Source organism: Acomys russatus, chromosome 29, assembly GCF_903995435.1.
Source record: "Acomys russatus chromosome 29, mAcoRus1.1, whole genome shotgun sequence".
Lineage (NCBI taxonomy): Eukaryota > Metazoa > Chordata > Mammalia > Rodentia > Muridae > Acomys > Acomys russatus.
Window position 1 is genome coordinate 3,021,897 of NC_067165.1, and position 25,319 is coordinate 3,047,215.

Here is a 25,319-nt window from a genome sequence, read left to right on the forward strand (position 1 = left end):
GAAACTTGTGACTGGAAAATATGATCATCAGAGGCTAGGGAAGGGGACAGAAGCAGGTCGGAAGCCATGTCCTGTCCCATCACCCATTGCCTGTACTCAGAAGGCGCAGGTTCCACTTACTATGTAATCTGTTGGCCACCTGTTGTTCATCAAAGAATGCAACTTCTACACACATGTTTACTAAAACGCTCATTCATGTGCCTAGAATCCTTTCACTTGAGACACACTGATAAACAAACAAAAAGACACAATAACTAGTTAGTGTGTTGAGTTGGTTCTATTTTAGGCACTGTAATGGGTTGTAGATCACATGCAGGACAGAAAAGAAAAATGGAAACTATTTTCTTCAGTGTTCAGTTGGCTTGGGAAGGTAAGGTAAAATGCCAAAGATATCATAACACATGCAAAAAATATATATGCATATATACACACACATATGTGTACACTTATATGTACATATACACTAGAGCTGGAGAGCATAGGGGGTGTTCTTCCAAGCAAAGATCTGAAAGGGTTCACTCTTTCTTGGGAGTCTGCTTTCTGATATCTGCAATTGGCTGATGTGCTGTAGGCTAGGTATATATTTATCAGCAGTGTGTGGACAGAATCACAGGGACACACTGTCACCTTCAGGAGCCTGAAGAATTCTCTTAGTGTTATAGAGACCTGGTTTCCAGCCTGGGGTTCCTGAAGCAGGTTTGGGCGTGTGCGGTTCTATTAAGCATTTTAAAAAAGAAACTCACACAGGGCATAAAAGCACACCTGAGAAAATGGTTGCAGTCTTATGTGGCGGGGATGGCAGGTGGGGGGCTGGGGAGAGGGATAACCAAAACTCCAAAGTGAGACATGCCCAAGTGTTTATAGCCTCCTCACGGTTGAGTCACACTGTCACACTAAGGGTTGTCTTAGCATCAGCAGTACGTTCTATTTGGTGGCTTTTGATTTATATGCCCAAAGTTTGCTAAGAACCCCTTTTATTTCATTTTCTTTCTCTCTCTCCTCTGATAAGTGCGATTATGACGTAGTTTCAGAGATGCGTTGGGGAAACCAGGAATTCTTAGGTTTGAGCAAGGGGCTTAGTGCAGATCCTTTCCCTGTAAGTGGGGTTTCTGGTGAGACTTGTAGTAAAGTGCAGGTTTACAGTTGGGAAGAGAGAAAAGCCTTAAATAGTTGTGAATTTTGCTGGAGTACCATTTCTCCCCTGCTGGAGTGAGCCTTTAGCCAAGCAAGCAGCTCTCACCTCAGATCTCACTGATTTGTTTTTGTCTTTTTTTTGAAATGAGGGGAAAATGGGGGATGCTTGAGAACAATGGATGCTCTCTTGCCTCAGGCGGGTTAGCTCCAGAGTTAGGGTTCCAGAAGATTCCAGCCACACAAAGCTTCCACTGAGTCAGCGGCTCCAGGTCTGTGTCTCCTTCATTAATCCAAAGGGTGAATTCAGTTCATGGACACTGAAGGGTTAGTTTCCACGTGATTTATCAGCGGGCTATAAAGAGGAGCTCGAGAGAAAGCAAGCAAGCAGAGTCCCTCAGAGCAGGAGTGGTCCCAGAGATGGGGGTACCACAGAACTGTCAGTCAAGAGAGTTCATATAGGACTCACAGCCGACTCTTGGATGAGGGATGTATGAGGCGGTAAGCCGGTCACTCCAGTTGGCCTATGCGTGGTGTCCAGGTGCCTCTCAGTTCTGGCCACATCCGTATGTTCAGCTTCCAGAGAGCGATGGCCATTTAACATTTTGTGAAAGCAGAAGAAAGAAAACAAGAAACAAGACCAGGAAATCAAAGCCCACCTCCCACCCCCCCAACTCTTTGGGCATCTCTAGCCTCTGGCAAGAACGGGGTTCCTAATAGAACCAAGGGTTTCTGGCTTCTGGCCAAGGACGAAAACCAGAGTGGCTGTTTTTGAGGTCCCTGTCCTGAAATAGCTGACCAGTGTCTGCTTCCTGTTCCCGCCATGTTCGTGCTGCCTCATGTTTGGCATGGGCCACCCTTGAAGTTGAGTCCAGACTTCACCATTAAACGTGACCTTGAGTAAGTCATCCAACTGCATTAGAGTCCCAGTTTCTTTCATGGGAAAACCATTGCCAAAATTTAACAGATGATGTAGCCCGTGCTATGACAGTTACTGGCAAAAAAAGCTGGCTGGCTGTAAGGGCATCCAGCCCATCCACCATTCTTTTGCTTTCTGTGGCGTTCCAGCCCAACTGCAGGTTTTCCAGCCACTTTGCCCTGGCAGAACATTTTTCTCTCAGCTTCTCACTGGCTCAAGAGGTCCACCTACTATCTCATCATTTCCGCTGGTGTGGCCGCATCCTGCCCAGTGAGATGGTACTTCCGCTATTCTGTTATCACCATCATGGAAGCTTTTGAGCCAAGTGTGGTAAACCAGGCAGAAGATTCATGAGCTTGCCTCATGCACCAGGCATAAGATGGGTTCCTATATATCTTTCTCCCACAAAGAGCTCATGAAGTGGGTGGCTAGAGAGCATCCTATGAGTGTCTCCTACTATCAGTTAACTCCTTGGGTCTGCATGCCACCATCTGCAGGATAATACATTTTCATTCACTCTGAAGTGGCATGGAAAGTTGTCATCAAGCAGTCTTGGGTCTTGGGAGCCATATTCCCAGGATCTGGAAGTATTTTTGAAGGGTCTTTCCTTTCAGAATCCGGATGATAGGAGGATGGTGTGCTGGGGGGCGGGGTGGGTTGGGGTGGGAGGAGGAGCTACTCCATCAGCAAAAGAGCACTGCAATCCCTAGATCAGGTTTCTTGTTGTAAGTTCAGTACCTTACAAAGGGGAAGCCCAGCCCCAGCAGAAGACTGCATGCAAATGAGTCTCTTACACATGCAAGTAGTTCCCTATTAAGAGCCCTAGTTGAGAATGTGGGACTAAAACCACTGACTACTTTAAAAAAAAAGAACAAGGGAAAAAAGATTCCTGTGGGGTCTTGCTAGCTAATTAATGATGCAGTCTTTCTTAGGGGCTGGACTACAGACTTGCTCTCACCTGTGGGTTTGGTAATCTATCCTTTTCTTTGTGGATGGCTCTGGGAGAGACAACCAGGGCCAAGGCTTGGACCGAAGGTCCTGAGGTTCCCACTAAAGAGTATTAATCATGGCACTCAAGGTTGATAAGAGAGCTCCTGTGACAAGCAGGCTTTCTCTTTGCCTTGCCTTTTGGTGGCCTGTGATGTGATTCCAGGCCAACAGGCCTGCTTCAGAGGTGGGCTTTGCAACCTCAAGTAGTTTCACCTGCCTAGGCCTCAGCTGCCTTGCTGGTGCAATTAGAATACCAATACCCAAGGTATCTTTTTCTTTTTCTCTCACTTGTGGTCCAGAATTCTATGTGTTTAATGGTGCTGCCTCCTCTCACTACCTGGCTAGAAGTCCTCATTGGACCCTCATTTCCCCAAATTCTCTCAGCCAACAGTACCCTCTGTGAGGATGATGGCTCGACCTCTTGTTTTCTGTGCCCAGAGCAGGTGCGTGAAGCATGGGTTCCTAGCATTGTCTCTGTCTGTACATATATCATAGCCCTGGTAGATCACATTCCCATGCCACACGTAACTTGGAAAAGTGTTTTTGAATGTTTACTTAGTATGTGACGTATGTGGTATGAGTGTTGTTTTGCAGATGGGCCCTTGACAGTACCTCCGTGGAAGTGGTTTTCGTGACATGTCTCACACCTCATTTACTAGGTGACTGGAGTCTTTATGTGTGGGAGACTGAAAATGGTGCTTTTATTGCTTTCTATCCTCTGTGGAAGTCGGCTGTGCCCCCCCACCCCCAACCCCTTCTCAAAATAGTCACTCAGATGAGAAGTCCCAGGTTCTTGGGATGCACCAAAAGAGGGACATCACCATATTCATGGAGTTTACCCTCACTGGTGGGTACTGTGTCAGGTTTTGGTGGGTTGGTGAGTGAATTCACGCTTCTTACCAGTGCAGAAGAAAACACAGCTTCACTTAGTGTACAGGGGGGAGCACAACGGGGCATCACACATGACTCTGAACGAGCCTTGCAGGTCGACATTACAGAGCAGCCCTCATTTGGTCAGTGTGGACAACTTGATGTCTGCTGTCATATATATATATTTCTAGACATGCAAATGAAGGCAGCCCTGATTGGGGCATTTCAATTGTAGGCGGGGTTTGATTTACAGGGCAGCCACACTATGGAATGAGTCATTGCCAATCTGAGGCAGTTTGGTAAGAACAGAGCCGTGGTTTCCAGGGGTCCGGATGAGGCAGGGACCTGTTCTCTTTCTGATCTCTTCATCAAGGTGGCTTTTCCTCTACAATAGAGAGAGAGAGAGAGAGAGAGAGAGAGAGAGAGAGAGAGAGAGAGAGAGAGAGAGAGAGAGAGAGAGAGAGCTGAGGTAAGCACTGTTCTGGCTGCTTTTGCAGACTATGGCGCTGTTGAAAAGGCGATCCATGCTGTGGAGATGGGGTCAGAGGTACAGAGAGAATATACTCAGTGGCCGGCAACACTATTTTATGAAAAAGATGCTGTTTAGTCACTGTGTAGATAAGGGGACCGTAGAGCCATGGTTGAGAAAAATATGTCAGACCCCAAAGAAGCTCATTTCTAAGTAGGGAAACTTCACTCCAGCCTGACTTATTTCTTACAGAGCCTGGAGTAGAAGACTGGGCTGCTCCCAACCTTGGTGGCTGGTGCACATGGCTACATTGAGAGGGTTGGAGCCTTTAGTCATAAATGCCACTCCTACTGAGTCCTTATTTTGGCCTAGACACTGGTACATGCCTCTTCAGTAGTTTCATTGACTCCTAAAAGCAATGTGATTGGGTCTGGAGAGATGGCTCTGTTGGTCCAGTGCTGCCCTTGCAGGCACAAAAGCATGATCTCAATCCTTAGAATCTACATTTAAAAGCAAAATGAAAACAGTGTTATATATAGTGCCGGTGCTAGGGAGATGGAGCCAGGCAAGTCTTCGGTGCTTGCTGGCAAAACAGCCTATACTGTTTTATAAGTTCCAGGACAATAAGACACCCTCAAAAAAGGTGGACAGGCCCTGAAGAGTGACACTGAATGCTACCCTCTTACCTCTCCATATATGCCACATACATGTGCAGGTACACCCATACACATGTATGCATTCCCATAAACACACCAAAACAAAAAATAAATTGTCTTTTTTGATAGCTATTAAGTGGGGAGAACCCGAGGCACACAGAGATTGATGTAAGTCACCTAGCAGGACAGCAGAGCTAGCATGTGAGCCCAGGCCAAGATCATTTAAGTGTAATTCCATCCTTCAGAGAAATCACATGATTACAGGCCTGAAAGCAGTCTGGTTCTGCTGAACTAGGGTAATGGGTGAAGTCCATCCATGTGTGGAGTAGCCCCATTGTCCTTGAGGTTCAGGCTACGGCATTGACTGGTGACACTGCCTCAGTGCCTCAGTTGACTGGTTTATTGCCTCAGATCCTGGCCTTTGGCTCCGTCTGACACATGCTTGAATCATGGCTCTGCATTTTACTAGAAATCCCGGTGCTTGAATAAGGAGGTGCAGTCAGAACACACAGATCTTCGGTTTTATCATGGACTGAATGAGTACGCGAGCTCATCTCCTGCAGAGGGAGTCTGACAAGTCAGCGAGACCAAGTGTGCAGCCTGCTTGCTCCTGCGCCTCCTTCCTCCAGTGTTAGGTGGACTCTGAACCATCTGCATCCATGGATGCTCACCTCAGGAGAGGAGGGGATGCATCGTCTTCATCACCCCATGTCTGAGCTTTGGCATGTTGTTGGCCTCTGGGTGTGTTTGTGGGATGAAGGGTGAAGGGTTGTGTGCAGAGCAGGTGACTGATGCTGATGCCTGGCAGAGTGATCAGTACGGCCAGGGTTTCACACAGATGTAGCATTCTGAAAGTCTTGATATGATTTCAGTTCCAAACTCACAGTTGGAATCAGGAAGTAATTTGCAAAAAAAAAAAAAAAAAAACTGAATGAACAGAAGACAACTTCATCACCTGGAAAGCAGTGTGAACTGTGAGAGACCACTGTTGTTTTCTATCCGTTTTCATTCATTTGGTGCCATGACATCACCAGCATCAATTAGCAAAGCCCCCTAAGATGAGCAGTTCCCTCTTTAATGTGGCACTCAGTTTCATCAGGCCCCACATGCTATCCACCTTATGGCTCCTTCCCTGGGTAGTGTACTGAGTGCTTTGCTGTCTCTTATTGCTGTGCTTTGCTTACTGGGAACCAGAGAAGCCTCAGACCTCCCAGATCTTTCCTCACCTCCCATCTTACAGGTCTCTGTCCTGCATGTTTCCTGGACTCAGCTCAGCCTGGTATTCTGGCTTTCTCAGGCCCAGCCCTGGTTGCTAGTTAACATCTCGCTCAGCTATTGTTCCTTCCTGAATCCTATGGCCTGCAGGCCTGGGGTAGTTTGAGCTGTTCTCTCGCTTCAAGCATCTTCCTCTTCCTACCCTGCATTCTAGACTTGTCTTGTCTTTCCCTAGTTGGCACTTGTTATACTTGACTGAAGGTTCAGGGAATCCAAAGAGGTCCAGGAGTGGCCTGGGGGGCGGGCAACAAAGACCCCATCTGGGCAAGGGGAGAACTGAAAGGGAGACTGGGGGCACTGCCCTGCACAAAGTGCCTTGCTGTTCCTCTTTCACAGCAGCCGACTGGATAACATCATCCAGATGCAAGGATCTATGCAGCGTTTCTCTCCAAGGTGCTTAATCAAACCCATCTCATTAATCCTCACAAAAAAAAATCTTCCAAGGAGTCGAGAAGGCAGAATTCATCTTTCTACAGCATGAGAAAATGAGACATCAAAGGTGCTGAACCTGCACATTTGGATTGACACAGTTAACTCCCTTGCTTCTGGGGATAGAGACTCAGAGCTCACTCCCCTGCAGGGCCTGTGCTCACATCCTCACCCCGACATCCTCCCCATGCAAGCCGCCCCCCTCCCCACTGGGTCTATTTATGACCCCCTCTGTCACAGTCAGGTTCACAGATGATTTTTAGAAGTGAGGGGTGAGCAAATCCTGTCGAACAATTTAATCAGATTCAAAAGGATTGGGATCATTTGCGTAATTGGGCTAGCAGATGGAAAATGTAGTTCAAAGTACAAAAATGTAGAATAATTACAAGGGGGAGAGAGTAACATGGTTTGTGGATGAGGAAAGCCACTTGGGAGAAAAGCTCATTGAAATCATCATGTCAGTGTTGAAGAGAAGGACAGACAGCTCTGGGGAGCAGAGGAGAGAGAGGATGCAGAGAGTAGCCTGCTGCAGAGCATGGTCCATGAAGGACAGCAGGGGAAAGGAGGCGGCTAGGGCCAGGAGGGCCTCTGAGAGGGTGACAGCGTGGGAAACAGGCCTGGAAAGAGGGTGGGGTGCAGAGGGTCCCTGGGGAAGGCAGTGTGGTGAAGTTCCTGGGAGAATAGTGGAGCAGCACGGGTCTCTGGGAAGATGGAGGCGGCTGGTGAGGGCCCCTGAGAGGATGGTAGAGTTGGGTAGGGTCTCTGGGAGGGTGATGGGGTTGGAAGGTTCCCAGGAAGGAGCTGGGATGGGAGGATCCCTGGGAAGGTGGCAAATTGGGACAGGTCTTTGGGAGGGTGGTTGGATCAGGGAAGTTCACTGGCACTGGGGTAGACTGGGGAGGCTTCCTGAAAGGATGGTGGAATGGGACAGAACCATGGGAGGGAGAGAAGGAGGGAGGGAAGAAGGGAGGAAGGGAGGGAGGGAGGACAGAGGGATGAAAAGGGTCCTTTGCATAGTGGAGGGGTGTGGTGCCTGGGAGGCTGGTGGGATGGGATGGTTTCCTGGGACATTAGCGGAGTAGTAAGTGTACCTAAAAGGATTGTGGGGTGGGAGTAGGGAGAGTCTCTGGGCACATACTGAGTATTAGGGCTGAAAATGGTCAAAGAAGGCCTGCAGCCACCAGAAGTAGCTGTCTCCTGGGAGTCTCTAGTGGGAAGAAAGCCCTCTTGACACTTTTGTATTCGGCACAAATGATTTCAGTCTTCTGGCATCATGAACATTGAGAGACTACAGTATACGAGATGACCTCAGGTAGACAGGTCACATGACCCGTACATAGAGATTTGGATCAAGTCCAAACCTTGGTCATAGGGATGGTGACACAGGGCTGATAAAGGTGACTGAGGTGTGTAAAAGGGATGCTGGAGCTTATGTACCATGATACATGAAAGAGTTGCTAGACATTCTTTTGAGCCTTTAATCAGGCAGCATACAGTCAGCACTCAGAACTCCAGACTCTCTCACGGAACATGTTATGAGAACTGGTTTGAGCACTGTGGAGGTACTGGGGAATGATGAAGGAATCAGTCGGTCTGTTTGTAAAAGGTAGGGCTGTGGGTACTAGGTAGGTACCTAAGTCTGTTTCTCACCCAAACAAAGGTTTGAGTGATTGGAAAAGCATCTAAGCAAGCTTTAAAACATGGTAACCCTGTCAGAGAAAAGGATAATAATTTATTAGGAAAACATTGTGAATGGGGAAGTTATTCTGGGGATACCAGACCCCCAAGTTTTGTTGTTGGCGAAGAATCGAAGATGATGATGATGATGATGTCAGGGTTCATATCACTGGTCTCTAAAGCAACTTGTACTGAGCCCTAATGTTTCCTAGTCTGTGGTATTAGCCCTGCAGAGTCAGAACAGTTCCAAGGACCAGGGTGGCTGGGACACTGTCAGTGGCTACTGGTGACTGACTGCTCCGGAGAGAGGAGGCAACTGGCTAAGACAGCATGAACAGGGCCTTGGAGGGCAAGAAACCATTGAACAATGCTAGGTCTTACCTTACGCCCAAACCAGGCCGGCTGAGCGGTGACACATTTTGATGGAGAAGGAAGGAACACAGAACTAACCCTTCATTCCTGTGTGTGAGAAAGTAGGGCTGGAGGTGCCCTGAGGAGGTCTTGATGTGTGTCTGTGGACCACAGTGGTCATAGATGTGAGTATAGCATGTGAGAGGCAGAACCGTCCTTAAGTTTTTCTCTCTTGACCAGATCTTCGCGATGACGTATAGGGACCTCTCTTGGACAGAGACTCTTTCCTCTTTAATTTGAGCAGTTGTCTCCAAGATCATGCCTTTAGTGTCAGCATCACCCACAGTTGCACAACTTTTGTGGTCTCTGATTGTTCCTTCAGCTTTTGAGCATCGTTTAAGGAAAGGATGTGCAGTGAGAAGGGAGGATGTGGGAAGGAAAAGTAATTAAGCATAATAAGACTTTAGAGATTAACCATTAATTTGGATGTGAAATATAAAATTGCCTTTAAAGTAATAGCGGATAATGCCGGGCAGTTGTACTATCTAGCGTGGGGAGGGGTGTGCTGTTAATAGCATGCCGGGGAAGATCACGCATATAGAAGCAGCCTGATTTCTGTGGTATTAATGATGTTGGTTTCACTTCACTGCTTATTTAAGATACACACTTCATAAGTGGCACGTTACAGCAAGTCAGGCCGTCGCAACCTCTGAACAGTCATTCCCTTATCTTAAGGTTAATATTTAATCAGAAGATATTTACAGCTCTTTATTTTAATGTCTTGAGATGGCAGTTCAACAGAATTATCAGGAACAGTCTATGTGGGGCTTAAGAGTATGCAGAGCTAACATTCTAATATCTGGTAGACATGGAAGATACTCTAATACTTTTAGAGATTTGTTTCGATTTGTTTAAAGTAATAACAAACGATCTCAATACAAGCTGTCAGCCTGGGAACAGATGTGCTGCTTGGGTTTTAGAGACGAGTCCTCTGGAGGCTAAAGTCCCTTATGTAAAATGGTTCAGTGCATGCATAGAACCTACACATATTTTTCTGTGTGCTTTACATAATCTCGGCCATACCCAACACAATGCAAATACTTTGTAATTATCCACTGTTCTGTATTGTTAACACATTATTCAGAGGGTAATGACAAGGGAGAAAAGTCTATATGTTTCTTCCTTACAGTCAGCACAGCATTTTTTTTTCCCAAGTATTTTCAGCCCTCTGACTGGGCAGGCATGGAACCTGTGGACACAGGAGGCCAAGCGTATGGCCGAGTTAGCATGATTTCGATCCTAGCTTACTTTCTATTGCTGTGATCAACGCCACAACCGGAAGCAACATGAGGAGGAAAGGCATTATCTGGCTTTAGATGTCCCCATCACAGCCCATCCTCCCTGGAAGTCAGGGCAAGACCTCAAGCAGGACAAGAGGCGGGAGCCAGCCGTGGAGAAAAGCTGCCAATTGGCTTGCTCCCCATGGCTTGGTCAACCTGATTTTCTATACCACCCAGTGCTACCTGCCCAGTGGTGGTGCCACCCATAGTGGCCTAGGGCCTCTCACATCAATCATTAATCAATAAAAGGATCCCCAGGCCATCTGATGGTGGCAGCCCCTCAATCATGGTCCCTCTTTTCAGATTACCCTAGGTTGTGCTATGTTGACACAAGGATAACCAGGTCTAGTGATACCCAGGTTTGACTCAACCTGCTAAGCCTCAGAAATGATCATGATGGGGATCAGACTCCATACGTTAGAGTTTGGAAAAAGCAACAGATTGCCATTTGACTGTTTGCAGAAGGAAAAACATTTAGTCATTGGTTTGTTTGGTTATTTAACTTATCCATTCATGAGGTATTTATTGACTGTTTGCCAGTCCCTGTTCTGAGTGTTAGGAATTCAATGGTTTAAAAAGGCCCCAGTTTCGTAAATTCCATATTATGGACAGGAAAGTATTATAAGCCAGAAAAAAATGTGCATCTGCATGTATGTCCTTACATATGTGCATACTGAGCCATCAATGACTTGGCAAAATACTTATAAGCTGAATGAAAAAATTCTTGTGTGTTTATAGAAAAATGTATGGCTAGAAAAAATACTCTTAGTATTAAATGTGCATGGCTATGATTTTACAGATTAACCATCTGTTTTATTTTCATTCTTGCATTTATATTTTTCAAGTTTTCCATGATAAACACCCTTAGCTTAGCAAAATAATAATAATAATAATAATAATAATAATAATAATAATAATAATAATAATAATAATAATAATGTAAGTAAGTGAGGTGGTGTTTGGTTACATAGTTTACCAGATGGGTGAGTGGAATATTTTTGGATGGGTTCCCGTGGTACCTGGTTCATAGCAAACTTTGTGTAAAAAAGATTATCCACGTGAGTTCTTGCTTTAATGGTTTGAATTCTCCCACCTCTAAAAGCCAGAAGGTCCTGTGTCTTGTTTGGTATATGCTTGTGTCTGGCAAGACCAGTGATCTCTGATGTGTTAAAGGGTGTCGTGCAAGTGAAGAATTATTTTAAGAAGTAGCTGCTTTTGGTAATTGATCATCGTGTGTGTGTGTGTGTGTGTGTGTGTGTGTGTGTGTGTGTGTTGCCCTAATGATGCTGTCTGCCGAATGAAATATCTCCCCTCCATTTTCCAAGGCAGCAGTCTGTGACCCCAGGTGACACTGAGGTTTTCTTCACCAGCTTTAATTACTCAGTACAGAAGCTCCTGTGCCGTTTCGGTGGGCGGGCTTCCCCGCCAATGCGAGTGCCCACTGATGAGCTAGCCCGCCATGGTGCGCTGGGGTTAGTCATGGAATTTGGAAACCATTAGAAAGCTGGGCAATTTCATTATTCATTCTCTTGAAATAATCCCGGGACCGCTTTCAGTGACATGGCTCCTTCGGCAAGTAAAGATAAGCCAAATCCCTGGGCACTCAAAGAAGGGGCAGATTCTCTAAATTAATTCCAGGCTCAAATAATTCAGCAGTATTTGTAATATTCTGTGCATAAATTGCCAATTTGCTAGCGAGATCAGGAAATGATAAAGGGCTTTCACTCCCCTCCCCCATCCTCATCTTAACAAGTGCTGAGACAGCTATTGAAATAAAAGAAATGTTTTATCCTTAATAAATGTCCTATCAGGTAATGCACTGATTAAAGGTGTCCAAAACACAGCACCCCTCCCCGTTCAAAGCAATTATTTTTTTTGTCAGAAAATCTAAACTATAAGGGGAGCAGAGGATGGCTGCCATCAGGTTTTTCCACACAGGAAAATGTATGTTAATACTAAATGTACTCACAATGTGGAATATTACGTTAATAAAAGATCTACCAGCAATATGAAGAATTTGGGAATGAGAGTGACAACACCACAGGTGTCTCTTCTCATTGTAGTGAGTGTTTTAAGTGCTTTGTGGGGTTTGAAAGATTGCTGGCTCTTCCTGATGGTAACAGGCCATAGGGACTCCTAAATCTCCTCACCTCTGGGATCTCTTCCCTCCTACCCACTCCCACTGCCTTTTCTGTGGCCTGATCCTGGCGGGGTGATCTTTGAGAGGGCTGGTTTAATCTTGGCCTTCTCCCTCTACTGCAAAGCAGACACAGGAACAGAATAAAAACATGCATGTTCCTTTGCAAGGCTGCCGAAGCTGGCTTGCTGGCTGTGCCTTAGGTCCCACCAGGTGTGCGTCTTGAATTAAAGGATGTCCACAGAACTGACTGGCCTTACCTCCAGCCCTACTGCAGCCCATACACAAGGCTGAGCCTTCCTGCCATGCTGCAATGTCCTGGCAGAGCCACTGGCAGACACCCTCCAGAGGGGGGCGCTCCACACCTCACAGCTCTTTCCAGCCTTCATCTGGCCCCAGCGGAAGGGTGCCATGCAAGAGTGGATGCTGCCTTCCTGCTAAGTAGTAAATAGAGGGCAGCTGTCTCCATGGTTTGAGTTCTTAGCTTTTCCTCCCGTTTGGCCTGACGATCCATGCTGTTCACTTGGCCAAGAGCTGCCTGCAGTCGCCGCCTGTTGAAAGCACAGAACCCATGCAGCCTCTCTGTCGATGCCTAGTTCTTCAGGTGAGCACAGTTTTAAGTATTTTCCTGATTGGCTCCTATCTGCCTCCTGTTCATAAGAAAGCTCCAGCCATAACTTGCAATTAAGCAGAGCCCACCGTCTCTCAGCCCCCACCCCCTTAGCCTATACTGAACCTCCGTTCTCCACATTGAGGACTTTCTTCCCAATGACTGAAACATCTATATTTATTTTATAACCATCATTACTGTTAATCACATCAAATATGATGTACTTCTCTGTCTGGCTAGACACATGAGAACCCATAACTAGCCCACAGTAGGTACTCAGTGTTTATTGGATATATCGACAAACCTGCTTTTATTTTTAGCTGTGAATCATATATTGGGTCCACTTAAAATGAGACTGTGAAATTTAATTCTTAATATTTCTTCATGGAAATAAATATTTTTCGAAAAAAACTTTTTTTTTTTACTGTTTTTAAAGACTATTTAAAAATAATCACACAGACTTTTGTTATCAATGCAATCGAATAGGATAAGAGCCTGCACCTCCTTTCTGGTCCTTTAGGTGACCAGTACTTAGATTGCAAGGAAGGGTTTTACCTGAGCTGAAATTTTCCCCACCTTGCTACAGAATCAATGTGGAGGAGATTGGCTGCAGGCCAGGTGTGCACTGGTAATTAATCAGCAGCGGATGGGAGTTTTTCAGTCTGAGGAAAGGGCAAATGAACGTATCTTTACGTGGGGCGTGAGTGAGAGTGTCTCCTCTTAGTAAATCTACTCTCAAGTTTCAGAGCAGTCTGCTTTCAAGTCTTTGACTCGGTGATTTTGGAGGAACCACAGCTGTGTGTTATCCCTTGGATAGGCTTGAGGGAAAAGTAGGCAGCTGGAGGCATGCTTGCTTTCCTCATGTCACCACAGGTCCAGCACTCCACACCATTCTACACGCCTTTGATCACACAGAAGGTCCAGAATTTTCTGTTGCCGCAATTGCTATCTCCACACAGAGAGAAATCTCTTCCCAGCAGGCTCTGCTGGAAGAAAAGTGTTTCGGAGACCAGCCAAGAAAAAGCAAAAACGTTCCCTTCCGTTTCAAGACATAAAGTGGAACCCTTTTTAATTAATTTTTTTTTTTTTCATTCTGTTTAAATGGATCTGATAAAAGTCTTGAAGTGAGAGAGTCAAGGGGCTGAAGTTGCCTGCACTTGTCTGGTGATGTCTCTCTTTGTCTCCTCGAGAGTGTGTTTAAGCTTCTTACTGGTTGTCCTAATGTGCTTCAGGTGATTGGTTGTATAAAACGCTAAACCTTTAAATACTTCTTTACAAAATTATCTAGTGCTGGCAGGCTAGACAATTTTAATAGGCTTGTCCTGAAAAGGAGGCATAAGGGGAGCCGTGCACCACCGCTATAAGGTACTCCACACACGGCACTTCCGTGAGTTCTGAGGACGGCCGTGATGAACCATAAGATCAAAGCAGTAAAATGACTGAGTTTTCTGGCATCCCCGAAAGCCAGCAGACCCATAGCCATTCTTTTTCTTCTTGCAATGATAGCTTTCACTGTGGAAAAAAAAAAAAAAAGTCACAGACAACTGAATATTTAAACCACCAGTCATACTGGTAAGATTTAGAGACTTGTTTGGCAGGCTAGAAGGGACATCTTGGTAATTAAATGCCTAAGAGTCTTTACTGACAGTAGGTGATTTTTTTTTTTTTTTTTTTTTTTTTTTTGTAAATATAATTTTACCACACTGGCCTTCCCACAGATTCAAGTTGTACTTCCCTGCTTGCATGCACTCACTCTTCTGTGCATCCATGCACTGCTCTGTGTGTGAACACACACCACTTCCACCACCATCACATAGCCTCTGAACTCTGACATGGTCAATGCAACATGAGCTTTGAGGCTAGAAAGATGCAAGTATTAGTCCTAAACCTGGATGACCTCACTCAAATCATTTTCTCTTAGTGGCACATTTCATTTCTCACCTGTAAAGTAGGGGACAGAAGACTCCTCTGTTGAAGCAGTATGTGGAAGATTTGTGGAGATGATGATGATGATGATGATGATGGTGATGATGGTGGTGGTGGTGATGGTGGTGATGGTGATGATGGTGGTGGTGATAGTGATGATGATGATGATGATGATGATGGGGGTGGTAGTGGTGGTGATAATGATGATGGTGGTGGTGGTGGTGATGATGATAATGGTGGTGGTGATGGTGATGATGATGATGATGATGGTGATGATGATAATGGTGGTGGTGATGGTGATGATGATGATGATGATGATGGTGATGATGGTGGTGGTGGTGATGGTGGTGATGGTGATGATGGTGGTGGTGATGGTGATGGTGATGATGATGATGATGGGGGTGGTAGTGGTGGTGATAATGATGATGGTGGTGGTGGTGATGATGATGATAATGGTGGTGGTGATGGTGATGTTGATGATGATGATGGGGGTGGTGGTGGTAGTGGTGGTGATAATGGTGATGGTGGTGGTGGTGGTGATGAGGATGATGGTGACGGTGATGATACATTATTAAAATAACAAATGAGTAATCTTAAGGATGAGTGGATTTTAGCTATAACGTTGGGCAAATAGAAGTCCCAAGAATCAATCTATAGAGCCTTCTAGGCTATGGGAGAATGAGAACCTTGCAAAGATTTTCTCAAGAGAGTTTGTTTTAGATAGACTTAATGAGAGTTCAGGCTTCTGTCCTAGGTAGTGGGGAAATCTCAAAGGATTTCTCATAGTTTGTCCTTTTAGATCTTTGTATGGTGGGAGCCTGAAGACAGATACTGTCAGAGTTCTATACTTGGTTTTCTTCATTGTTATGACTTTCTTATAGGATGTTTACTTAGACATTCATCTTTTAACTCCTTAGTAGTTACTGCCTAATTACCCATTTTAACTCTCCAGCAATTGTTACATGGTTACATTATAAGACTTGAAACATCGCTGACGCAAATAATGCTATTACCAAGCTTCATTGGGAGGTGGATTCTGTCAGCTGAGGGAGGAGTTCTTGTGTTCATGCAAAACTCCACAAACCACAAGGTACATGGCGGAGAATCTGATTCTCTTGCCTGGCTCCTTCAGCCCAGCTTCAGGTCTATTACCCATCCTTCTCTGGCAGTGTGAACAAACTATTTTGATTATTTATTTCTTTGGGCGTTGATTTATCCCTCTTTGAGTAAGTTCAGTGTAGTAAAATTTTTCAACGTTATTGTGTGCTGGGATTTGTCTTCCAAAACAATATTTATTATTTATGTTTTCATACAAATATATATATATATATATATATATATATATATATGAACATGTTCCCTCCATGCTTCTCAGACTTTCTCTTCTCATTCTTCACCCCTCCTATAGTCTGCCTCATTGCCCAAGTCAGTTTTACTCGTTCTTTTATGTCATAGGAGCATGCGCATGCTTAAGTGCATATGTGTGTGTGTCTGTGTATACTTACGTGTATATTTTTTGTATCTATATAAAATCTAGGAACCATAAACCAGAGAAATCACATTATTTGTCTTTCTGAGCCTGGCTTAATTTTCTTAATAAGTGGCTGGACCAACTCACATTCCTACTAGCAGTCTACATCCTTGCAGCATTGTCCTTTGTTTTCTTAGTAACTGCCATTCTGACTGCTGTAAGAAGGAATCTCAGTGTAAGATAATGTAGAGTGTGTGTGTGTGTGTGTGTGACATATGGGTTTGTGTTGTGTGTTACATGTGTTTGTGTGTGCATGTGTGCATATGCGTACGTGCTAGCGGAGGTCAGAAGCTGATGTTGGCTGTCTTTCTTAGATGTTCTCCACCTTACATTTTGAGACAGTGTCTTTCACTAAACATCAAGCTTCTAGATTAAGCTGGGCTGGATGGTCACTGAGCTCTAGGGATCTGCCCCAACTCCATTATAGAGTTACTGTTGGGCACCACAGTACCTGACTTTTATGTAGCTGCTGACTCAACCATCTCCCAATTAGTGAGATCAAGCATTTTCATGTATGTTTATTGGCCATTTGTATTTCATCTTTTGAGAGCTGCCTGTTATTTTATTAGCTCAATTATTGAGTTAAAGACCACCTTTTAATAGAGGACATAGACCAACATATTACAAATTGTAACATAACAAATGCATGATAAAGACAATTGCTAAAGAATATTGGTTCAAGGAACCCAGAGTAGATAGGTGTCTTGATCTGGATAACAGATGATCAAAACAACATAATAAAAGAGCAAATGCCAGGGTAGATGTTTTCATGGTCCAAGGGTAGTCTGGGGAGAGGCCTAGTGTGCACAAAAGCAGAAGCCATGATGTGTGCTGGTCAAAAGATAAATAGGGAGCTTTATGGATAATGTATCTTCAGGTCCTTGAATAAGACCGGGTATGACAGTCAACAACCAAATGGGCGATGGGATTCTAAAGTGACATAATTCGAAAGTATATGTCTAAATTCCAGATGACAGTGTGGGCACTGTGCTATTTTAAGTGTTTATTCTCTTTCCCAACTCCATTCTGCACTCCTCGCGCAACAGAATAATGGTTTCACACCTGAAGCATTGTGGGAAACTCTTACAGATGGTCTGGCTCAGCACTGCCCACACACAGGATCATGAACTTACATGTCTGTCTTGTCTGAGGGGCAGCAAACATTAGATGGGTTAATTCTGATAATTATCTGGGGCACTGGGACAGTGAAGCCAACACAGTCACTGCCAGGGGCTCCACCGGGACTCCTGAGAAGGCAGGAAAGCTGTTAGGGAGAGATTCATTGGGGATTAAATAACATCCTATCTACAATAATGAGGGCCTGAGCAAATGCAGATACCTGTGGTTAAAGGAAATCACAGTCCCTACACAACCAGCACAATTGTGGGCGTAGGGGACCTTCCTGGTTCATTATTCTGAGGAATAGCATTATCAGGGAATTGAAAAGATTTGAACTTCAAAATCAATATGTGCTGAGAATTACACGGCAGGAAAGCCAGGAACTGTAATACGTTGAACACTGTTTTTATAGTCAATTTTGAAAAAGTCCATGAATTCAAATTCAAGGACACATTTCTAGTGCTCATACATGTTAGCTGATATAGTCATAGGCTTGTTCATTTTTTTTTTTTTTCCTGTTAGAAGCATTTAATGGTTAGATGGTATTTGTTAAGTGCTGTTCGAATTCTGTGGCAGGTTCGATGCTATGGATTGTGCCCTAAAGGCTTGTGCAATTGTTTGAGTTAAGGTGATTGTAGCCACGCTTATCAAAAATAAATAATCATCCAAACAAAATTGGTGTTAATTTCTTGCTCATGTAAGAGTACTGGGTAGGAGAACCAGTTGGTGGGCATCTCATTTCTAGGCAGGCATTCAAAACCAAAAGCCGACTGAAGCTCTGCTGTTTTCCGAAAGCACTTCGCAAGGTTACCTGGGGGGCAGATCTTCACTCCAGCTGACTGGAAGAGACAGGAGGAGGCACAGAAGAGCATCCATGGTTGGTGCTGAGGATTCTGGCCCGAAAGTGGTGCTGTTCATTTCTATGAAGTGGGCAGGAGCTAGTCACAAGGCTACAAGCAAGAGATAGCGGGAAACGTCATTCTCCTGTGTACCCCAAGGAAGAATTCTGCACTTTAGGCTTTGGGGAATACTCTGCAACCTCAACTGCAGAAGTATATTACAGACGACAAGGGACGTTCAAGAACTGGTGGTGATGCAAGGGGAAAGAATGTTGTGCGTTTGGGAGTAATAAAATGCGGGATCAACTGTTTTATAAACATTCACATAAAATATAGAGTTTGTCCTATAAATCACTCTATGAGTTCCCTACTTTCCTTCGTCTTATAATGAGACTTCAAACTTTGGGTCACTTTTGATTGGGCTTATCTGGAGCCACTAACAGAAAGCAAAGGGAAGGTTGGTGTTGGATGAAGTCTCTGCTTCCTTCCTTTGCGGCAGATTTAATATTGTCATGAGTTACCATGCATCAGAAGCCATTCTGGGTTGCGGCTACTACTGTTTTTTTTAGCAGGTGCATTTGTTTTTATTTCTGATTGTTTTGTTTTGTTAAAGTATTCACAGTTGATTTTTTTTTTTTTTGAATCCATTTGTAGTAATTCTAGTCCCACCTGCAGAGTTTAAATTGGTACTTCCCTCAAGGAGGACCTGGGCTCTAATTACATCTTATCTTTAAATTAAAAAGCAAAATTTTATGAGTCCCGTATCACCATCATTTCCACCCCTTCCTTTCTCCCCTGCAATGCCTCCTGTACCCTTCTCTTCCCACCCTGACCTAGAGATCATTGGCTCCTGTTCTCCTTTGCTCACTTACTGCATTTCAGCAGAGTGTGTGATACAAATATCTATCTAGTGATACTTGAAACAAATGAGCAAAAACTCATTACTCAATGAGTGACTTGCTCATCTGGTCATTTCTTCCTTCATTACTCCATTTGCTTGTTCTTTTGTTGAGCCAGTGTGTTCGCTGTCCCTGTTGAATTGCCTAGCGCCACATCAAACGTTTAGATGACAGTAAGAAAACCACAGTGCTTTGCCTTTGACCAGTTAACTGTTCTGAGTGTGAAGGTGCCATATGGTCAAGAATCACCACCGTGATAAAAAACAAAAACAAAACAAAAACCAAAAAAACCCAAAAAACTGGCAAGTGGAAGGTGTCTGCAATGAGCAGCAGGAAGTACCCTTCCAGTGTGGCTATATGACAACTCCGACTGCTGTGTTGTAACTGGATGCGTCTGGGCCTTTGGTGTGTGAGAAGCATCTCCTTTGCACTGCTTACGTCACCGGGAAGTGGGCTTTTCTAGAAACCCAGTGAGGGAAGAAACTCGGCAAGGACAAAGCCTCCTGTGCACCAAATGTTGCCTGGTGTAGTGGGCAAACTGGACACAGTGAAGGGGTGGCCAACAGATTAGAAGTTGATGATGGACGAAAAGCAAGGGGGACAGGGCCTTCTCCTTCCTCTTTCAGTGTACACAGGGTAGGTGAGATGGATGGGTTAAGGAAGATACTCAGGACAGAGAGGGAGGGAGGGAGGGAGGATAAGGGAGCATGTTATTTTGGGGGTTGCTTGATGCTTAGTATCTGATTAGCTCAGTTAGGAGAAGAAAAAGGAAGGAGAGCTGTAGATCAGAGAATATTAAGGGAAAAACTATGTTTCAATAGTGTATCCAAGTGAGTGGGGTAGAGAGGCACCAATAACAAATAACCTGCCAGAGCTAGTTTTCAAAAACATCTCAGCTGTTTGTTTGTTCTCATCCACAGTTTTCTTCATAACTGCACCCAGTAAGTCCTAAAGCATGATTAAAATAAAAATAGTAATGATAGTTGGCGTGGGTGAGTATTGATCCACCATGAATGACCAGTTACGCCTTTTCTACTTCTCTGGGTGGGTACTCGCAGGCACGATGACTCCCACCTACCTGGTGTAAATCAGTCAGGATGGAGCTCAGAGCATCCACTGTGGGGCCCTTCAGCAGCTGGCAGCAAGGCATTTTAAGCCAATTCAAAAGTGCTTATTGAGTGTCTACCAAGTACAGGAATTGTGCTGCCAGAATAACGATGATCGAAGGGCGCTACTCTAAAATTGCCCTCCTCGAGAGTTTTCCAGTTGGTTTATTGTGTTTAGGATGGTGGCTCCAGGGAATGACAAGTGGGGACTTTCTGAACACACAGTTCTGTCTAAAGGTTTGCAATGCTTGGGGAGAAAGGCTCTTTTGTAAATGGAAAATAAGGTTTAGAAGTTGCCTTTAAAACAACAACAGCTAGCAAGCATTAGGGTCTATAGTACACAATTTTAAAACATGTTGAAAGTACTGGACATAGCAACTCATACCTTTATTTCTCATACTTGCAAGGCTGAGGCAAAGGAATTGCCATGAGTTCAAAAACAGCCTCTATACAGTGAATTCCAGATCAGTGTGGTCTTCAGAGGAAGACTGTATCACAAAACTAAACTAAACAACAACAACATCAAAACCAAAAACAAACACAGAAAACTGAAGAAAAAAAAAAGATGTCTAATGATACTTTTTTGAGGGGGAGGATCCCAATTAGAAAGACATCTGAAAATTGTACATCTACCAGCAAGGGGTTATCCACAGCCCCACACAGCAATCTGAATGAAGCTGCAGTGGTGCATGTGGGTAGGTGTGCATGTGTGCACGTGCCTGAGCATTCCTGGTTTCTGCTTTTTTTCTTTTGAGCAATAAACTACAGAAGTCAGAAATACCAATCTGCTCTGCAATAGCACAGGCTCTGAGCACCACTTTTGGCAGTGCAGCTGCCCCTGATGTCTGTCTCCTCCCCTTAGCATCCTCAAAGGATGGACCCCTTAAACCATCCCCCCTCCCGCGCTACCCACCCCCAAGAACTCTCTTTGTTTCTCTTTCTCTTTGCCCAGGAAAAGACCTTCATGACCCTGCAGCTCACACTTAGAAGATTAAAGGTGAAGAAAAGCACCTGAAAATGCTTTTGTCACCAAGATGCCCTGAATCCCCTCTAGGGAAATGCTGCAAAGATACTTTTAACTCCTAGAAAAGGCTCAGAGAATGGCGAAGGTTGCTTTTTCCCCTCGGACCTCAGAGTTGGCTTACCGAACATGCCTTATGCCAGGGGTTATGCATTTCAGCCACAAGCTGACATATAAACTTTTACATCTAATTCTTTTCTTCTGTGTGATCAAGAAAAAGGAATCTACCTTAAATCTAAAGCCAAGTAGTTGTTAGAACTTAATCAGATTCCTTCTGAGAGGCTCTAAGACTTATTCCAACATGGAAAATATTAGAATAGAGTACGCTCTTTGATTGGGACTGAAGCTGCTAATTGTAGTTCTGGAGATCGATCCATAGGCAGCCTGGGCTCTCCTTCAGTTGGATCACAATGGGAGGAGAGTCATGTGGTGTAACAAAGGTGGCCAAGAGCAGGTTTATGTAGCCCAGCACACTAGAGGAATACATCCCATGGCTTCCCTTCCATGGAAAAATTCAGGGAATAAGGAAAATGGGGACCTTGTTTGTAGGACTGAACCTGTCAAGGTCAGAATGAGAAGAAATTGTAGACTCCATTGTTGTGGGTTGCATTCTCATCCCAAAGGAAGAACAGTGTACACTTGCTAACCCAGGTGGAAGTACAGTCATCCACACTGGCCAAGCATGCAGAGGGATAGTTCCCCTATTATTACCTAGCTGTGTAGACTGTCTTCCAAGCTCAACACAGAGTTGGTCTATGGGAGCATGACCAACGATAGGGTCTGCTTGCTAGTGAGGCTGATTTCTGTTGTCTTCTGCTCTGCTTGGTACGCCTTAGACCCGCTAGACAAGAAGCTGAAAGCTTGTAGCAAATCAGAGTGTCTGTATCAGAGAGGGAAGAGGCAGGCTTCCAAGGGACCTGACGGAGCGTAGCACATGCGTATCAGTTCTTTTTTTGTGCCTTTCTCCATTACGTTAGATATTTATATGTCTCCCTTTACAGTGTTGGTGTAGCAGAGATCTTAACTTGACAATAACAACTGGGTTAGCAAGAGCAACACAAAACGATGCTCAGTTCAATAATTCAGCATGCATTTATTGAACATCTGATCCAGGCCAGGTGCTTTTTGCTCAGTGTGGGTGTGCTGGGATGAACATAGCAATCTCTGACAGATTTCTGCTTCCCACCATTAGCTTTCTTTCTTAGGATGCCCACTCAGCGGCTGGATACGTACACGGTATAGATTCATTCAAATGTACCTGTGGTCCATATTTTAGAGAGTTAGGTATGTACGGCTAGAAAAATCACAGTGGGCAACTGTAAGAAAGAGATCTGCACTTGTTACGAGTGGGGAGCTCTTAAAACAAGAGTAAATCCCAGAGGGCAGGGTGACACAATTAACCAGGCACTGATAGGAAAAGCTCTCCTCGTGGTTTAATCGCACAAGCTCGCTCTGCAATGGGAAGCTCGGTTTAATGACTAAAATTTTAATTTCCGCGATAGGACTAGGTCCATCCTTCATTTTCAAAGCCCTGCCTCCTCAGCTCATTGCTGTCCAGGTCTGTCTTCTTATCTCTCATTTTTTAAGCCTGCAGAGAAACGTAAACCATAGTAATGGAGGCAGTGCTGTAGAGCAGAAGTCGGAGCAGAAGGAAGAGCAGCACGCGGGCAGAAAATGCGCTCTGCGTCTGGGTACCTCTAATTTCCTGGAGGTTTTGGTCAAATTTGCGCTTCCTAAACCACAGGGATCCTCAGACATGAGAATGTGCACTGCCTTAGGATCTCTGTGTCATGTCAGCGCATTTACGAAAACTGCTTAAAACTTCCGGCTTCAGCTGTGTACGTCCGCACGCAGCCTAGCGCGCCTTTGTAAGTAACGCATCTGTATGTGCCGTCAAGTCATTAAAGATCTGCCTCCTTCGTTTACCTTTTTAAAAAGTTCTTTAGATTTTGTACACTCTTTCTTTTGTGTGTGTCTTTAAATGTCTGATCTTACCCCCTCAGATTTACACTTCCTCTGGGAAGTGCTTTCTCCTGCATGAATTTTTGTCTTTTTCCTTTTCTGCTGCCCTGGGGCTGTCATCTGCGAACTAGGGCATCTAGAAATGCTCAGCAAAAATTAAAATAAATATTTGTATGAATTCTTTGAAGACGTCAGCATGCATACAATGTATTTTAAGCAGAGCCCTCATGTTACTCTGCCCGTCTCCTCGAGACCCACGACTACCACCCCACTTTATGCCTTCTGCTTTATAATAACCCACTAAGTATGGTTTGTGATGCTTATGAACTAATGATTGTGGAGCCATTCACTGGAGCGTGGTAGCCACACCCTTAATGAAAATGAACTCTTTCCCAGAGCCCATCTGCTGTCAGCATCTCCTTAGTTAGGGGGTTCATGAACCCCATCCCTCCAGGAAATTTTTATTTATTTACACTTAGGAGTGCATCTGTGACTATGTGTGCACACAGTCCTCCAATCTCAGCTAACATTAAGGCACCATTTCTTGTTTCCTTTTGCCCCACTTAGCACTTGTCAGTGTGTCTGAAGGCATCCCTTCAAAGCTGAGTGAGCTTGAAGAGGTGGGATGCACTACAGGCAAAGGAAATCTGAGTATGAGCAATGGTCCAATTCAAACAATCAGAAGCAAGGAGTTAAGTCAACTCTTAAGAGTAATGTTTTTTCACCTATGAACTCTCAGCAAAAGGATGAGTAAATTAGTTAGTTGACAAATGTCCTGTAGATAGTAAAGATCTTTGAGAGTCACAAGGTAGAGAATTTGTGAAGTGTTTTGATTTGTTTTTCTTCAGGAGACCGTATTAACTAAGCTGAGTTCTTTTGGGATGAGGTCATCTTTTAGGTGAACACAAAGAAAGAGGAGTCTGTTAGGTAGATGCCACAGCAGACACAGAACAGGCAAACAGGCCTTATTTCGGTGACTAGTTTGGCTGAAATACAGCATGAGATGTGAAAGGCTAGGTGGGGCTTGAGGATGCAGGGCGGACCACATATCCTCATTGTCCCTATCAGTGGATCACAGTTATTTAGCACACTTATGATCCTTTACCCTGTGTGCCAGGACATCAGTCTAGACCAGTGGTTCTCAACATGTGGGTCGCTACATCTTCGGGGGTCACCTAAAACCATCAGAAGACACAGGTATTTACAGTATGGTTCCTAACAGTAGAAAAAGTACAGTTATGAAGTAGTAATGAAAATAACTTTACGGTTTGAAGTCCCGAGACCATGAGAAGTGTATTAACGTGTTGCAGCATTAGGAAGGTTGAGAACCATGTCTAGATTCCGGGGCCATTCACTGAACAAAAGGAGCATTTTGTCTGTCTTCCCACTGCTCGCAATCATGAAGGGAGTTAATACCACAGAACAGTAAGCAAAGTGATAAGAAGACCTCCTTGTACAGTGCTGAACTACTGATTAGAAAAACCAGTCATGTGCGAAGGATGACTAACAGGAATGGGTGAACACTGTAGGTGAGGGAGGCATCTGAGTGGACACTTGAATTGCAGCAAGGGACCTGATACATGGAAATCAAGGTGTAGAAGGCCACCTGGGCCAGTAGACAGTTGGTGCTGATCAGAATGAAGGACAGTGGGCTTCTAGAGCTCAGAGAGCATGATGAAAGTGTGCCCTGGAGTTTAGTGAAGTGCATCGTTTCCAGAACACACTGGACTACAAAGACGCTTTTCTTTACTAGCAATATTTGTAGGTGAAAAGAGCGGTGTTGAGCCAGAAAAAATCATTCATTCCCTCCTTCTCAGTCCAAGCCCTGAGCCCCAGGAACATTTCTGAATACTGCACACAGATGCATCATTAGCTACGGTTCTCCTTCCCGTGACTGATGGTGAAACTACTGTGGTGCTGGGGGAGGGGCTGGCTCGAGGTATCTTCAAGCCTGAGGTTCCCCTTAGAATCCAAGAAGGAAGGAGGGCTGGAGAAGACAGTGATGCTCAGATCGCTGCAAGGGAGTGCACTATTGGCCTCACCCTCGGGTTCCTGGTTCATT

At 44.6% G+C, this 25,319-nt stretch overlaps 1 protein-coding gene across 3 annotated transcripts in view; it reads left to right on the forward strand.

Annotated features, from left to right (window-relative positions):
- The window catches only part of Dab1 (DAB adaptor protein 1), a 270,742-nt gene that overhangs the window by 36,733 nt on the left and 208,690 nt on the right, over positions 1 to 25,319 (forward strand). The window lies entirely within an intron of this gene.